Genomic DNA, 18,569 nt, shown 5'->3' with positions numbered 1-18,569 from the left:
GTCTTTTGCTAGCTTCTTTTTAATTCCGGTAACCTGTGCAAGTGTAGTTGGAGAACTTAAACTTCCTGGTTCTCCAATATTTTCATAAACACTTTTAAGAATTTGATCCATTTTGATCGTAACCGTCCGCTACCCTTTTGTATACAACCTGGTGAATCAATACGTCCTCGCATTGTCTAGTTACCGGTGTCAAATTGCCACTAGGTGTGCTTTCCAAAAAAGATTTAAAATCATCTTATACCTTTAATGGACTATGTTCTCTTAGTCTCTTTAGAATTTGCTTATTACTGATACAACTTTTCGGAGAATTTGACGACTTTAAAAATTTTATAAATGACTATCAAAGAATTCGACTCTTTTACGATTTGTAATAAGACCCGATAATAAACCGATTAAATTGTAAGACTTGCCCTGGGTTGAAATCATTTACTGGAAATACATTACCTTCGTTTTATTCTGATATAGCGTCAGAATTTCCTTTCCCTGGGGATGTCCAAATGAGTATCTTGAGAAGTGAAAGGGAAAACGTGTGTGACAAGTTATCCCTTGATGCAGAGGGCTTGCGTGTCACCGTGAATAAACTTTTAGAGAGAGTAGAGAGAGAGAGAGAGAGAGAGAGAGAGAGAGTACGCCTACCAAGAGATTAACACTTTCCCCCACAAAACGTCTTTTAAGTGTTCCATTAATAAGTTCGCCAAAAAGGACGAATACCAGATCTGTCTATCCAAATCCTGCCATAACTTCAGAGGAGACGATTTCGTGGCTTAAGGAAAAGGAGATAGCAAAAAAGCGTACAGAGAATTGGGTGAGTGTGGTATGTCGTGGGTTGTGGAAGAATGAGCGCAACAGGCACTGAGATGACTATTGGGTGGAATGCTCTCAAGAGGACTGTGGTTCAAAGATGCACAGAACTTGCATTCCTCCGGAACTTGCTTGTAAATCAGGTGCAGAAGATCTAGACAGGTATTTCATAGGCAGCGCGCTAGCGCGGCCTAAGTAAAGAACAATGTGGGCACAATGTGTTGTTTTTTGGTTCTCCATACCCGGGCAATTCGTATCGAAGGAGTTTTCGTAGAAACTTCAAAAAGAGCTCATTCGATTGGAAATTGGAGTGTCTAGTGCCCTTTTTAATTGTCTAAAGTGATTGAAGGGCAACTAGCCCCCCCCCACGCCCATCAGTCCCCCAAACATATCCAATCAAAATTTTTGAGATAGCCATTTTGTTCAAAGTAGTTGATTTCCAGATAGAAAATATTTTTGTTTTGAAGAGGACACTCCCCCACAACCCTCAGGGCAAGGATTTTCAGTTATGCCCTGGGGGCATATAAGGTTTTTATAGAAGGTGCTGTCGTAGAAACTTCAAAACAGGCTCATTCGATTGGAAATTCAAAGGGCTAGTACCCTTTTTAATAGTCGAAAGTGAATGGAGGGTAGGTAGCCCCCCCCCACACGCCCATCATTCCCCCAAATACATCCAATCAAAATTTGGAGATAGCCATTTTGTTGAGCGTAGTTGATTTCCAGATAGAAAATATGTTTTTGAGGAGGACACTCCTCCACAACCCTCAGGGAAAGGGTTTTAAGTTATGCCCTGGGGGCATATAATGTTTTTATAGAAGGCGTGTCGAAACTTCAAAACAGGCTCATTCGATTGGAACTTCAAAGGGCTAGTACTCTTTTTAATAGTCGAAAGTAATTCGAGGGCAACTAGCCCCCCCCCCCACGCCCATCATTCCCCCAAACACATCCAATCAAAATTTTGAGATAGCCATATTGCTCAGCGTAGCTGATTTCCAAATAGAAAATACGTTTTTGAGGAGGACACTCCCCCACAACCCTCAGGGCAAGGGTTTTAAGTTATGCCCTGGGGGCATATAAGGTTTTAATAGAAGGCGTTGTCGTAAAAACTTCAAAACAGGCTCATTCGATTGGAAATTCAAAGTGCTAGTACCCTTTTAATAGTCAAAAGGGAATGGAGGGCAACTAGCCTCCCCCCCACGCCCATCATTCCTCCAATCACATCCAATCAAAATTTTGAGATAGCCATTTTTTTCAGCGTAGTTGATTTCCGGAGAGAAAAAATTTTTTTGAGGAGGACACTCCCCCACAACCCTCAGGGCAAGGGTTTTAAGTTATGCACTGAGGGCATATAAGAACGATATTGGCACAATGTTCAAATGGCTAGTGCCCTTTTTAATAGTTGAAAGTGATTGGAGGGCAACAAGCCCCCCCCCCTCACGCCCATCATTCTCCCAAACACACCCAATCAAAATTTTTAGATAGCCATTATGTTCAACGTAGTTGTTTTCCAGATAGAAAATATTTTTTGAGGAGGACACTCCTTCACAACCCTCAGGGCAAGGGTCTTAAATTATGGCCTGGAGCATATAAGGTTTTTATAGAAGGCGTGTTCGTAGAAACTTCAAAACAGGCTCATTCGATTGGAAATTCAAAGGGATAGCACCCTTTTTAGTAGTCGAAAGTGATTAGAGGGTAACTCGCCCCCCCCCCCACGCCAATCATTCCCCCAAACACTTCCAATAAAAATTTTGAGATAGCCATTTTGTTCAGCGTAGTTGATTTCCAGATAGAAACCATATTTTTGAGGAGGAAACTCCCCCGGAAAACATCGGGCATGGGTTTTAAGTTATGCCCTGGGGGCATATAAGGCTTTTATTGAAATCTTTGTAATATAAACTTGAAAAAGGGCTCATTCGATTTGAAATTCAAAGGGCTAGTACCCTTTTTAATAGTCGAAAGTGATGTTAGGGCAACTAACCCCCCTAACCTAACCTAACACAAACCAGAGACGACACACTCAGAGACAACACACACATAGAGATGACATACACACAGAGACGACACACATAGAGATAATACACATAGATACAAACAGAGATAAGGTTTTTACTGAAATCTTGGTCGTAAAAACTTGAAAAAGGTCTCATTCGATTTGAAATTCAAAGGGCTAGTACCCATTTTAATAGTCGAAAGTGATTTGAGGGCAACTAACCCCCCTCTCACGCCCACATTTTCCCCAGACACTCCCCCACAGCCCTTAGTGTAAGGATTACGATTTATGCCCTGGAAGCATATAAGGTTTTTATTGAAATCTTTGTCGTAGGAACTTGAAAAAGGGCTCATTTGATTTGCAATTCAAAGGGCTAGTACCCTTTTTAATAGTCGAAAGTGATTTGAGGGAAACTATCCCCCCCCTCTTACGCCCACCTTTTCCCCAAACACATCCAATCAAAATTTTTAGATAACCATTTTGTTCAACGTAGTTGTTTTCCAGATAGAAAATATTTTTTGAGGAGGACACTCCCTCACAACCCTCAGGGCAAGGGTCTTAAATTATGGCCTGGGGGCATATAAGGTTTTTATAGAAGGCGTGTTCGTAGAAACTTCAAAACAGGCTCATTCGATTGGAAATTCAAAGGGATAGTACCCTTTTTAGTAGTCGAAAGTGAATAGAGGGTAACTAGCCCCCCCCCCATGCCCATCATTCCCCCAAACACTTCCAATAAAAATTTTGAGATAGCCATTTTGTTCAGCGTAGTTGATTTCCTGATAGAAAACATATTTGTGAGGAGGAAACTCCCCCAGAAAACATCAGGGCAAGGGTTTTAAGTTATGCCCTGGGGGCATATAAGGTTTTTATTGAAATCTTTGTCATATAAACTTGAAAAAGGGCTCATTCGATTTGAAATTCAAAGGGCTAGTACCCTTTTTAATAGTCGAAAGTGATTTGAGGGCAACTAACCCCCCTTACCTAACCTAACATAAACCAGAGACGACACACACACAGAGACGACACACACATAGAGACGACACACATAGAGATAATACACATAGATACAAATAGAGATAAGGTTTTTACTGAAATCTTGGTCGTAGAAACTTGAAAAAGGGCTCATTCGATTTGCAATTCAAAGGGCTAGTACCCTTTTTAATAGTCGAAAGTGATTTGAGGGCAACTAACCCCCCTCTCACGCCCGCATTTTCCCCAGACACTCCCCCACAGCCACTCCCCCACAGTGCAAGGATTACGATTTATGCCCTGGAGGCATATAAGGTTTTTATTGAAATCTTTGTCTTAGAAACTTGAAAAAGGGCTCATTTGATTTGCAATTCAATGGGCTAGTACCCTTTTTAATAGTTGAAAGTGATTTGAGGGCAACTATCCCCCTCTCTCACGCCCACCTTTTCCCCAAACATATCCAATCAAAGTTTTTAGATAACCATTTTATTCAACGTAGTTGAAAGTTTTGGAAATTAGGTCTTTAAGGATTAAAACCCCTCCCCCACAGCCCTCAGGACAAGGGTCATAAGTTATGCCCAAGGGGCATATAAAGTTTTTATTGAAAGCGTTGTCATAGAAACTTCAAAAGGGCTCATTCAATTGGAAATTGAAAGGGCTAGTGCCTTTTTTTAATAGTTGAAAGTGATTGGATAGTTACTAACGCCCCTCTCAGGCCCACCATTTCCCCAAACAAATCCAATCAAAATTTTGGAGATATCCATGTTGTTCAACGTAGTTGAAAGTTCTGGAAATTAGGTCTTTTAGGATGATAACCCCCTCAGAGCCCTCATGGCAAGGGTTGTAAGTTATGCCCTGGGGGCATTAAAGTTTATATCGAAAGTTGTTGTAGAAATTTCAAAAAGGGCTCATTTGATTGGAAATTGAAATTGCCCTTTTTAATAGTCGAAAGTGAGGGGAGAGTAATTAACCCCCCCTCTTACGCCCACTGTTTCCCCAAAAACATTCAATCAAAGTTTAGAGATAGCCATTTTGTTCAACATAGTTGAAAGTTTCTGGAATTTATGTATTTATGGATGAGAAACCCCCAAGAGCCGCAAGGGCAAAGGTTATAGTTTATGCCCTGGGGGCATATAGGATTTTATAGATGGAGATGTGGTAAAACTTCAAAAGAGGCTCATTAAATTCGAGATTGAGAGGGCTAGTGCCTTTTGTAAAAGTCAAAAGTAATTGGAGCGTAACCAACCTCCCTCTCACGCCCACCATTCCTCCAAACATATCCAATCAAAATTTTCAGATAGTTATTTTGTTTGACGTAGTAGAAAATTCTGAAAACTATGTCTTTGAGAATGACCTTAGGGTAAGGGTTGTAATTTATGCCCTAGGGGCGTATAAGGTATTTATAGAAACCGTTGTCGTTTCCAAAAGTGCTCATTCGATTGGAAATCGAAAGGCCTTGTGCCCTTTTTAATAGTCGAAAGTCATTGGAAGGCTTGACATTTTTATAGTAAAGATCGATGTGGGTATAATGTATTATTTTTTGTTGTTGTTGTTGTTTAGACCAGGGCATTTCGTATCGAAGGAGTTGTCGTGGGAACTTCGAAAAGGGCACATTCGATTGAAAATAGAAAGGGCTGGTGCCCTTTTTAATAGTTCAAAAGTGATTGGAGGGCAACTAATCCCCCTTCCACTCCCACCCTCCCATTTGCCCATTATGTTTAAAAACTAAATGTGTCCTTAATATTAAATCAAAATGCACTGTGATAATGCTAATTCCCAATAAGGCATCTCAGCAGTTTCCCAAGAACGACTGAGGGTATTATGTTCAAACTTTCGGGGCTACTTCTGCTCTTAAAATTTAACCAAATCAAAATAGTGTAAGTGTTTCCAAGCTATCAAAGAAAGTAAACAGATTTTTTTGCGAATGGTATCAAGTTTTCTATTTCAGGTCAACTAGATGAGGTATGAAACTAAATTAAACAGTACTATTTGTGTCCAGATTTTTAAAAGGGTGTAAAGTCTTAAAAAACGAAAAGATTTAAAGTATTATTTTCTTTTTCCCTGAAAAAACTATATCAATATAAAACGAACAGAAATCAATTGAAAAAAACTTTTTCCACAAAATAAGTTTTTCAAAGAAAAGTAACAAACTCCATTAAACAAAAAAAGAGCAAAAATAAAATCAATTAATCTACCAAGCGTGAAATTACCACAAATCAGCATCGATAAATAAATGAAACCCAAAACGAACAGAAATTACAATAAATACCCGAGTCAAACTCAAAACGAGCAGAAATTAACATAAGTTGGGCGCAAAAACCCTATGCCTTCCCAAGGCCAGAACAAAATTTGCACTTTACTGAAAAAAATACAAATGAATGTGCATTGTCAGTTCAATATACATATACTTATATTTAGTAATCAAAATGTTAACATTATTTTATTTTTTAAAGTTATAAAATTAAAAATATTTATATTTTTTCAGTAAAGTGCAAATTATTTTCTGGCCTTGGGAAGCCATCGGGGTTTTGAGCCCAACTCATGTTAATTTCTGCTCGTTTTGAGTTTGACTCGGTTATTTGTTGTAATTTCTGTTCGTTTTGGGTTTCATTTATTTATCGATGCTAATTTGTGGTAGTTTCACGCTTGGTAGATTATTTTATTTTATTTTTGCTCTTTTTTTGTTTAATGGAGTTCTTTACTTTTCTTTGGAAGACTTATTTTGTAGAAAAAGTTTTTCAATTAATAAAAGACAAAGAGACAACTTTTTACTGTGAAAGTTGTCTAGATAATGACGATGATGAGGATTAGGCCTTAAACATATTTTGGTACTGTTCTATTATCTGTAAGACACGAAAGAAGTGAAGTTTGGTTATGTGCTAATGAAATAAAACAAAATAGAATAAAAATATAATAAATTAGAAAAAAATTTCGGTTATATATTTGCACATCAGGGTGGGGGGTAAAGCATAGCATATATCAAATACCTAACCTAACCTAAACTAGGTACCTTTTCCCCCCTAAGCCCCAAAAATCAAAGTTTAAATGAATGAATGAATGGTTTTTATTTCCCATCATAAATAACACAAGGTTACACAACGGAGTATTGAAAAAAAAGAGAAAAAGAAAACGCAATAAGAGAAACAACAAGACTTCAATAACAATCTATATACAGCATACTAAACTCTTATTCAAACTAGCCTACGATAGCTCGGTACATATCATGATCAGGATTGAGCGAACGCCGAAATCGAACGATTCGCTCAGGAGCTGCAGTAGTCGGGTCCACAACGCTGTAATTTTTCGAAACTCTTGAGTTTCTCTCCCATGGCGGAACACTTAAAAGATACTTTGCATACTTATAATAAACCCGACGGACTGAGCGTTTATCTGTTTCGGTGAAAAGAGACCAAAACGGCGAGAGTGACAGAACATGCGGGATAACGAACACGGAATAGAGCCTTCCGAGTATACGGCGGTTATACATACGCTTGCAGGGTAGAAGTAGTCCGTATGCTTTGCGTGCCTTTTCTGAAAAATGCTCAACCAGTGCTTCACGAGTAAACCGCAGATCTGAAGCGATCGGCAGTCCAAGGTAAGTGAGAGATGGCTTTGAGCTCACCGCAGTATCGCCTAGGAGCACGCTAATCGGGGTCGAATCTTTTGAGTTGCGACGAAAAACAACTACTTCACTTTTGGCAGCATTAAAAGCTAGCCCAATCTTAGCATATTCATCACCCAATATATTGTAGTTATCCTCAACCCTTGAAACAGACCTACTTGCGTTAAGTATATCATCAGCGTAATTGATGAGCGACACGTCTATACCTAGATATATGCAGCACGTTTTGGCAGATTCTTGAGGGACGATAATACTGTTGTTGTATAGAAGAGGGGAAGTAATGGAGCCTTGCCGGATACCCTTACGGACAGGTATAACTACGGTGGATACCACCATACCGCGATGAGTGGGGACTTTAATCTTCACTCTCAGCCTCCTATACATGCTCCTCCATACAACGACAACTGAACGGTCAACTCCGCGTTTACAAGCAGAACTAAGTATATGTGCGTGGATACCGGAGTCGAATGCTCTACGCACATCGTTGCTTGCTAGAACAAGTGTATCATTATTATCGTGAGCAATGAGCAAAAGATTAGCTATCAACGAATGAACATGCTCGCGACTAGTACCACTCTTAAACCCGAATTGCGAATCGGGAGTATAACAAGCCTCACTTAGGTCACCAAAAAAAAGCATTTCCATGAGTTTGCAGAATACCGGCGCAACAGTTATCGGGCGGTATGATGAACAGTTCCTGGGATCATTCCCTTTTTTGGGAACTCGTGTAACGACGCCAACACAGAAAACATCGGGGACAAGACCGCAGTTAAAGATCATCTGGTACATAAGAGCAAGGTGATTTAACACATTGTCACCCCCAATAGCCAGTTGCATTCCACAAATATTATCATCACCTCGAGAATACTTCTTTTTCAGTTTAAAAGCATATGACGGATGCTAGAGACAGTAACAACGAACCCAAAACTTCGTTCATTTGACGCTAGGAGGGAGTCGAGCTCTTTTTCGAACTCTTTCTCGAGAGCCTTGTTCAGCGGTGAGAATTCGGCGGTGAAATATTTATTCCAATCACTTTCACTTGTCAAAATTTCTTCTTTTCGAGATTTCGGACTCCTTTTCTTTTTAATATACTTCCAGACTGCATTTGGGTCACCTTCAAGCACTTCGCAATTCTGGTCCATTAAGTCGGTTCGGTGTTTAGCAAGGGTCTTGGCAAACTTTCGCTTAGTATATAGCCTGATATCATTCAAAACATCTTGACGAGGGCGCCCGCACTCGTTCCATAGTGTATACCAGAATTTAGATCGACTACAAGACTCGGACCACTGTATATTCTGAGACCACTGTGGATAATCACTTCCGATTCGAACTTTTCGTGTCGGAACTGCAGCCTTTTCGGCACAGCGTAGGGCATGTGTAATTTCTGCACAGTAATTGTTCAAGAGTATCTGCCTCTCAATATCGGTAACAGGCAAACCTTGTTGAAGCAGTGGAAATGGGACCTTTATCTTTTCAGTATATTATCATACACGGACTTGAAAAGCGCAGAGTCGGCTTTTCCCCACTCAGATTTTACCACCCATTTACGGTGAAATTCATCGGGCTGAGTAGGTTTATTAGTGACACAGAACACATTCGAGATGGGTAGGTGGTCGGAAGCACAGATGCTTAGTTTTACCCTACATTTTCCGTTTGTCTTCACATCTGCAGAGCACAGCATTGAATCAAGGGAGGATACAGAGCCGGAGTTGTGTAAATACGTGTAGTCCAGGTCATTTTAAAGTACACGGAGACTTTCACAGGCAGCTACCAGAACCTGAGTTCTCGGGCTCTTGTCGCACAGGTTACAGTTCATGTCTCCGGTTACAATGCATGACAGTTTTTGCGTAACACATCCGTCAACTGCTCCACAAATCTGTCCACAAGCAACATTGAATCTTGTATCAGATTCATCGTCACGATAATCCGTGGGCATATAGACACAGAATAGAGCTGTATCAGCAGTTCGGACACCGACGAAGAAATCAGACTGCTTGTAAAAGGAAGGATTAAGACTTCTGCGTACCAGTATTGAAATACCACCAGAGGGTCTACCTCTGCCAGAACGCTTTGCAGGAACACTGAATACGCTGGAGCTGTCATTGACCTCAAGAAGCTGAAGTCCTTCTGTTGTAAGAAAGTGCTCCTGTAGACAGACTACGCCATATTATTGTACTAATTTCTCAACCAGAGGTAGTTTAGCCAGACTTCAACCATTCATGTTCCATGATACAACTTTGAGTTCAAGATTATTCATTGTTTTAACGCTGTCTGTGCTTCAGTGTATTTAAAACTGCAACAGAGATAGTTTGTCGAACCACACAGAGTACATTTGAAGGGGTTCTGGAAAGGATGGTCTTTTGAGCTGGAGTGTCTCCCATCGCAACGGGAGCACTTTGGCGGATTTGGACATGCCTTTGCTGCGTGGCCGAAGCATTGACACTTGTAGCACTGGATTGGCATGAATTTCTATTCGTGAATCGGCAGCCGCTCATACCCAATCACGGGGGGAGACTTGATTGCACTCTGTAGGTCTTCACGCGAATCAAACTTCAGTTTGAATGACCTGGTTTTGCCTATTCCAGAAGCTTCGACACATTCCGACACTAAACTGAGTAAGTCCTCTTCTGAAATACTAGCAGGGACGTGGCGAATTATCCCGAAGAAAGAGGGGCTTTTTACTCTCGCGACAACAGAATTATCGGTACTGGTAATAGCCTGTGAAATGGAATCGGCAGTCACTTTGTCTTTCACGAGAACGCTCCAAGCACTCTTACGAGGCCTCAGTTCGACGATGTCATTGCTTGTCTGTCCGCAAAGTCCATTTAAATAGTCTTTCCGTGATTCGGGATCAGTCAGTCCTTGGGGTGGATTCTTGAGAACTACGGCGTAAGTCTGTTTATGCTTTCCGTTATTCTCGCGTGACTGATAGGAATTGCGCAGCTGATACTCAGACTCGACGAAACTGTCGAACTTTCGGCATAGCTCTCCCACTTTTCTCGTCAAAGTTGCACTTATTTCGCCTGGAATAATCGGCACGTCATCAGGTTGGTATAATACGAACCGCGGGAGCGAAATGTTTTTTTCGTCACACATCTTAAAAACTTTCGTTATGTCAGTGACATTATCCTAACTTTTTTCTCTTGCAGTCAGTCTCGTTGCATATTCGGCTTCATCCCAAATCACCTTTTTCGCTTCCAATATATCCGCATCGGAGAAATGTGATACCGCACTTTTGACAATACTGTCTATCGGGTTTACAGCCTTCATCGCCCGCTCAACAAAGTTCAGTACAGCATTTAACACAAGCTTCACGCTCGCCATTTTGCTACGGAATGACGTTACGCAATCCGCGAGCGCTGAATAAATACAAGCAGAATGAAGGAACCTAGGAACAAGGGAAGTGTAAGGATCCCCTCAACTGCCCCCCACAATTTACGGGTAATTTAATACCGGCGGGTACTACGTCACTTGCGGTAGGTTCCTTCCCCTCTTCTGCTAGTTCCCAGTACGCTTCTTAACAATAAGGAATCAAAAAATGGCACTATAAAGAATTGAAACTATAGATGGCGTGCCAATCTACCGCGAAAAAAGATGGCGCTGGTGAAAATACCCAGTGAAAAGGGGCTTATTCTAACAATTGGAGAAGGTCAAACATTCATTTTTTGACAAAAAATCTATCTTTGGAGGGTGAACAACAACAGGAAAAGACCTCAAAATAATTCAGAAACTTTTTCCAAGTTACCAGCAAAGATACAAACTCAGACACAATAGTATTGAATATACTATAGATGGCGCTCAGATCCGCTCCGAAATATAATTCCCAGAGTGAGAAACCCCTGAATACTTGCTTATACTGCATTAGATAGCGTCAGATCTTCAGTTTTCTCGAGTGGATGGGTTTCCTGTCTTACTGATAATTGAAAAGTACCCATATTTTTACCAATCTGAGGTTTTGTCAAGTAAAGAGTTTCCTTAAAGTAAAAGTATGCAAAGTCTAGTCTATTTCAAAAATAAATTGGGTAGCGTGTTATGTTGAAATACTAGAAATGATTTAATTGTATATATTGTCGTTCATTTTGATCTAAAACCAGCCTAATTATCTTTTTTGTCGTAAAACAATCCAAATATCCTATACAAGCAAAACATTCACAAAAATACAATATATATCAATATTATACAAAATAAAAATATAAGCAAAATATATAAATTTGATTGCACTCTTTAGGCTATGTGTATTAAATAAATTGCGATATATTAAAAGTGATTAAAATAGCATGTTGAAAAAAATATAGGCTACAGCGATAGAATAGTGAATAGACCCAGTGATGTGAGGAAGTGCAACCCTTAATAGGCCTAGTTTATGTGTGAATTTTTCTACGTACGACAGACATCTTTAAATTTTGTTTCGAAGTTTCAGCAGAATTTGTCGTTTTTTTTTTACGTCAGAATAAATGTTCATTTTGGTATCCTCATTGGTTCAGTTAAACTAATTAAATTCAGTCAATTAAATTAATCAATTAAACTAACTAAATTAATTTCAATTAAAAAAATACAATTGTGCAATAAAATTGTATTTTTGGTAAGTTCTCTTATAGACCTATTTTCTTTCTCTTTTGGCTAACTGTGGAAAAAGATTTTGACGAAAACACTTGCTACTCATACTACTACTCATACTTGCTGCTTATGAAAAACGCATAAAATATAGTTACAGAAAAACTGGAGAGGGGGCAACTGTCCCCTGGCCTAGAACCGTCACTGAATGAAACAAGGAAATTTTCCTGTAATAATACTTTAACTCCATTTTTGTCAAGTCAATTCCTTAGATTTGTAGCCTAGATTCAATTGTCAATTGATTTTTTTTAGAAAGGCTTATATTTCAATGACGCACCATAGGCTACCACTGGGACACCACATTTTCATAAAGTGTGTCATGAGTCCATCAGTTGGAACCTTCAAGTCCACGAGTTTCAACAGGAGTCCATCTACATTTTCATCAAGCATTTCATACCAAAATTTGCCATAGACCACTGAAGTTTGACAACTGAAGATGTTCTTAAATTTATTCTTTAAGACTGTTTTATACTAATTGTTTTCATTATATTGAGCTAAAAATTTTGTTGGCTATTGAATGTTACATTGTTATAAATAAATGTTTAGGGTAGGCTGTTGGTCGAAGACAAGCCATTGAAACTAATTGAAGAGGTACTGGATAGGCTAGTCAGCGTTAAATTGCAGAGCGTCTTAGACTATTTGATTTACGTACGACTTTACAAAAAAAAAATTAACTAAAAATAAAGGAGTAACATTAAACCTTAAAACCAACATACGTTATTCTACTCAACACCCTGCTCTTTTTGCTAAAGTTTGAATCTGTCACAAATATTAAAGAAAAATCATTTAAACACCTAGCCTATGTAGAATAAGGCTCTTCAGTTAGAGTATGTCTTCGGCTCTCATATGTCACACCCTATTCTGATTGCCCTTTCATCGATAGGACTACCAGAGAAATGTAAATTCACAAGGGGTCAAAACGTAAAACCTACACCATCAAAACTGATAAGACCAATCAAAGTAGCTAAGGCAAAGAGCATTAAAAATATTTGAAGGAACAGTAAATGAAAGTGAAGAAGTAAGAAAGTTTTGATTACTAAACATGCGATAATGAGGATTAGAAGGAATCGAAAATAAAGAATACAGAAATAATGTGGTTAGAAGATAAGCGACAGCGAAAATTTTAAGCGACAGGAAGAACCAAAACGTGTAAAAAATGAAAGTGAAGAGCAAAGAATTTCGCCTTTAGAGGACAAGTGAAAGCAATAATGAGAACGAGCCCAAAATGAAAGTAAGTGAGTATAAGCAAGATGACGGCACTAGACCCTTAGGGCCCAAACAAGCGGTGCTGGATCTCTGTTTCGTAATATAACATAACAATAACAATAAATTATTATTGGTATTTGCTTAATGTTTAATATATCGTTACTATATAATATAGTCTAATAACTATTTTTTCGTCAAAATCTAAAATCTTTAGATTTTTGTCAAATTCAAATAAGTTATAAATAATTAAATGTCTTGTTACTAGACTTTGCAATATATAGATATATAGATCTGATCTGTTCAGTAAGGAGCGACCCGGCTCAATAGTAACTGAAACTCTAAAAAATGGAATTTTGATACCAATAGATATATCGAAAGAATCGGCTTTTTATGCTGATTTCAAATATATAAACTTCATTACCCATCAAAGTTTACAAGCCTGACAAAATTTTGCTAATTTGCGAAAATAGGGAGAAACAGCCCTTAAAAGTCAAGTGATCTCAATGAAAATCCCACTATCAGATTCAGCGTATCAGCGAATCCTACTGTATAAGTTTCAGGCTCCTATCTGCAAAATGTAAAATTTTGTATTTTTTTCCAGAAGAAAGATCATGGATGCGTGTTCATTTGTTATTGTTTTGTTTTCCCCAGGGGTGATCGTATTGACCCGGTGGTTCTAGAATATCGGGAGAGGGCTCATTCGAACAGAAATTAAAAAATAAGAAAAAATCTGTCTACAATGTTGTGGTAGCCTGCTATGGGTTGTTGGTTATAAATTTGCATGAATTTATCTAAATCTTGAATAAAAGCATGGGTATTTTTCAATGTACAATATCTTGAAATTAAAAGTAAAATGGTTCTTATCAATCGTTCGGCCAATGCAGCCTTTATAGGACTGTGACTATGATAGAACACTGTACATTACCCCTTTAGAAATGGCACACAAAGCACCATTTTAGTGTCATATGGCACTTACAGATGGCGGAATTTATAAAAAGCACGTACATATCAGAAATAGCATTGAATGAAATTTTCACCTGGAACCGTCCACAAGGAATCTTTGTTACTTATGCATTATACAGGCCCACCGCTAGATGCTGCACAAGGAAACCAGATATGGAAACCCTTTAAACGGGTATTTGCTATCTAAATTGATTGCAAAGCGTGGTTTCTTATCGAATTTACAATATTTAAACGATTCTTTTTTTGTGTTTAAGGGGAGGGGGGAGGTACCTACGTTAGGTTAGGTTACGTATTTAATATATGCTATGCCTCCCCCCCCTAATTTGCAAATATATAGCCCAAATTTGTTTCTAAACTATTATATATTCATCTTATTTTATTTCATTAGTATTAACCAAACTTGACTTCTTTCTTGGGCCCAGTATATTGCAATACTACCGAATTTTTCTATGGAAATCTTCAGGTGGAATGGAGTTGTCTGAGAGGAATAGTAGGAGGGACCCAATAGATCCAAGGAATACATAATTTATTCATGGTTTATTGATCCACAAAGGGGACTAGATTTCCGAGAAATTGATTACATAATCGAAGGGGAAGTAGATTTCTTGAAAATTGATTTGTATAATCGACTGGGAATTATCAATTAAGGGGATTTTATTTTTAAATATGGCTTCTCTGATCTTTAGGTCAGAGAGATAAATTATTATTCTATTTTTAAATATAGCATCTCTGATCTTTAGGTCTTAGAGATAAATATTAATATTCTATCGAAGCCATAATAGCGTAACTAGGAACACCTTAGATTTTTTCAGAAATTCATACGAGATTAAGACAGATTGAATATATTTTACGCGGGAAACGGTTTCCTGGGAATTTCAAATGTTACAGCGAAAAAGGATGCCGAAACAAAGGAACACGCAGGAATTACTTTTAGGGGATTTTCGGGCGAATCAAATTAATCGGCATTTTAGGGATTTTTTGGGTGAAACAGTTTGAGACATTTTAGAAGATGATTTGAGGTGAAACTCTGTGGTCGTTATAATACACAAGTTCCATTTGAACAGTGTTGTAAGGTCCCCTAATCAAACCCCAAAGGGGCCCCCGGCCAACTTCCCCCCCCTATTTTTTTACAATTTTTTTTGGTGCGCTTAAGACACAGAAGGGCCCCCCTTCCCCTGGGCCCCAAAAGAGCTCCCCTCCCCTGGCCCCCTCCTATTTTCTTAATACTTTTTTTACGCACTTGAGACAGAGAAGGGCCCCCTCCCCCCCTCCCCCAATACTTTAGTTCCCCCCGAATATGTCTTTTCAGAAAAAGTTCTTTACGTAATGTCCCTCATAAACCAATTTTACAACTTGAAGTACTCATCCTTATCACCCATAACTTTACATTATGGCTTTTTGAATACCCCAACACCAAGCAATACTTTTCAAAAGGCTTTATTATATAAGTTCAGAACAAGTTCCTTTCTTAATATACCTCCTTTTAAATCTATTTTACAACTTGAAGTACTCATCCTTTTCATCCACAACTTTACCTTACAGCTTTTTGCATACCCTAACACCAAGGAATATTTTTCAAAAGGCTTTATTATATTATTCTTTTCTTAATGTCCCTCCTAAACCAGTTTTACAAGTTGAAGTACTCATCCTTTTCACCCACAACTTTACATTAAGACTTTTTGAATACCCCAAAACCAAGCAATACTTTTCAAAAGGCTTTATTATATACGTTCAGAACAAGTTCTTTTCTTAATGTCCTTCCTAAATCAATTTTTGAAGTTGAAGTATTCATCCTTTTCACACACAACTCTACGACTTTTCGCATACCCCAACGCAAAGCAATACTTACAAAAGGCTTTATTATATCTTTTCAGAAGACGTTCTTTACGTAATGTCCCTCCTAAATCAATTTTACAACTTGAAGTACTCATCCTTTTCACCCACAACTTTACTTTATGGCTTTTTGAATACCCCAACACCAACCAATACTTTTAAAAAGGCTTTATTATATCTTTTCAGAACAAGTTCTTTTCTTAATATCCCTCTTAAACCAATTTGGCAAGTTGAAGTACTCATCCTTTTCATCCACAACTCTACGACTTTTTGCACACCCCAACACCAAGCAATACTTTTCAAAAGGCTTTTCAGAACAAGTTCTTTTCTTAATGTCCCTCCTGAATCTATTTTACTACTTGAAGTACGCATTCTTTTCACCCACAACTCTATGACTTTTTGCATACCCCAACACCAAGCAATACTTTCAAAAGGCTTTAATATATTATTTCAGAACAAGTTTTTTTCTTAATATCCCTCTTAAACCAATTTTACAAGTTGAAGTACTCGTCCTTTTCACACACAACTCTACGACTTTTGGCATACCCCAACACCAAGCAATACTTTTCAAGAGGCTTTATTATATTATTATTTTCTTAATGTGATTCCTAAACCAATTTTAAAACTTGAAGTACGCATCTTTTTCACCCACAACTTTACTTTAGAGCTTTTTGAATACTCCAACACCAAGCAATACTTTCAAAAGGCTTTATTATATTATTTCAGAAAAAGTTCTTTTCTTAATATCCCTTTTAAACTTAATTTAGAGGTTGAAGTACTCATCCTTTTCACACACAACTCTACGACTTTGCATACCTCAACACCAGTCAATACTTTTCAAAAGGCTTTTCAGAACAAGTTCTTTTCTTAATAAACCTCCTAAATCTATCTTCCAACCTGAAGTACGTATCCTTTTCATCCACAACTTTACTTTACAGCTTTTCGAATACCCCAACACCAAGCAATACTTTCAAAACTTTTCAATTATATTATTCTTTTCTTAATGTCCCTCCTAAACCAGTTTTACAAGTTGAAGTACTCATCCTTTTCACCCAAAACTTTACTTTACAGCTTTTTGAATACCCCAACACCAAGCAATACTTTTAAAAAGGCTTTATTATATCTTTTCAGAACAAGTTCTTTTCTTAATGTCCCTTCCTAAATCAATTTTACAAGTTGAAGTACTCATCCTTTTATCACACAATTCTACGACTTTTTTATACCCCAACACCAAGCAATACTTTCAAAAGGCTTTATTATACTTTCAAAAGGCTTTATTATCAGAACAAGTTCTTTACGTAATGTCCCTCCTAAACCAATTTTACAACTTGAAGTACTCATCCTTTTCACCCACAACTTTACTTTACAGCTTTTTGAACACTCCAACACCAAGCAATACTTTTAAAAAGGCTTTGTTATATCTTTTCAGAACAAGTTCGTTTATTAATATCCCTCTTAAACCTATTTTACAAGTTGAAGTACTCATCCTTTTCACCCAAAACTTTACCTTACGGCTTTTTGCATACCCCAACACTAAGCAATACTTTTAAAAAGGCTTTATTATATTATTTCAGAACAAGTTCTTTTCTTAATATCCATCCTAAACCAATTTTACAAGTTGAAGTACTCATCCTTTTTACCCACAAACTTACCTTACGGCTATTTGAATACCTCTACACCAAGCAATACTTTTCAAACGGCTTTATTATATTATTTCAGAACAAGATCCTTTCTTAATATCCCTCCTAAACCCATTTTACATGTTGAAGCACTCATCCTTATCACCCACAACTTTACTTTACGACTTTTTGCATACCCCAACACCAATCAATACTTTTCAATGGACTTTATTACATTATTTCAGAACAAGTTTTTCTTAATATCCCTTCTAAACCAATTTTACAAGTTGAAGTACTCATCCTTTTCACCTCCAACTTCACTTTAAGACTTTTTTGAATGCGACAACAACAAGCAAGGTTCCACTTCAGTACAAATATTTCCGCAAATACATAAATTTAAAGTTCTCCTCCAAATTTTTTGTAGAAGATAGAAAATGTTATAAATTGATCGTGAATATTTCACCATGACGATAGGGAGATACACTTTAATTCTGAGATTTTTCCCAAAGTCATAAAAAAATTTAAAGCTCTGTTCTAAATTTTAGCATTGAAGATAGGAAAAGTTATACTATGATTGTGAATATTTTCCATGAAAATAAAAAGTTTCATTTTAGTTCTAATTCTATCTATGAGAAGAAATAAGTTGCAAATCAATTCTATTTTTTCCAGAGAAAATAAAAATTTTCCACTTCAGTTCAGATTTTTCTCAAAGAGATGAAGAAATTTAAAGTACTGTTCCAAATTTTTCATAGAATATAGAAAAAGTAATACTCTGATCGTGAAAAGTTAGCTCAATTCTGAATTTTACCAAAGACCTTACACTTCAATTCTAAGTTCTCCAGAGAAAATAAAAAGCATCAACTTCAGTTCTTACTTCCCCAAAGACATAAAAAATTTAAGTTCTATTCTAAATTTTCCCGTAGAAGATAGAAAAAGCTATACCATAGTTGTG

The sequence above is a fragment of the Artemia sp. Qi Xiang Cuo genome, chromosome 9 (assembly GCF_049724085.1).
Source record: "Artemia sp. Qi Xiang Cuo chromosome 9, ASM4972408v1, whole genome shotgun sequence".
NCBI lineage: Eukaryota > Metazoa > Arthropoda > Branchiopoda > Anostraca > Artemiidae > Artemia > Artemia sp. Qi Xiang Cuo.
The sequence above is the reverse complement of the archived record's forward strand: the minus strand, read 5'-3'. Positions refer to the sequence as shown.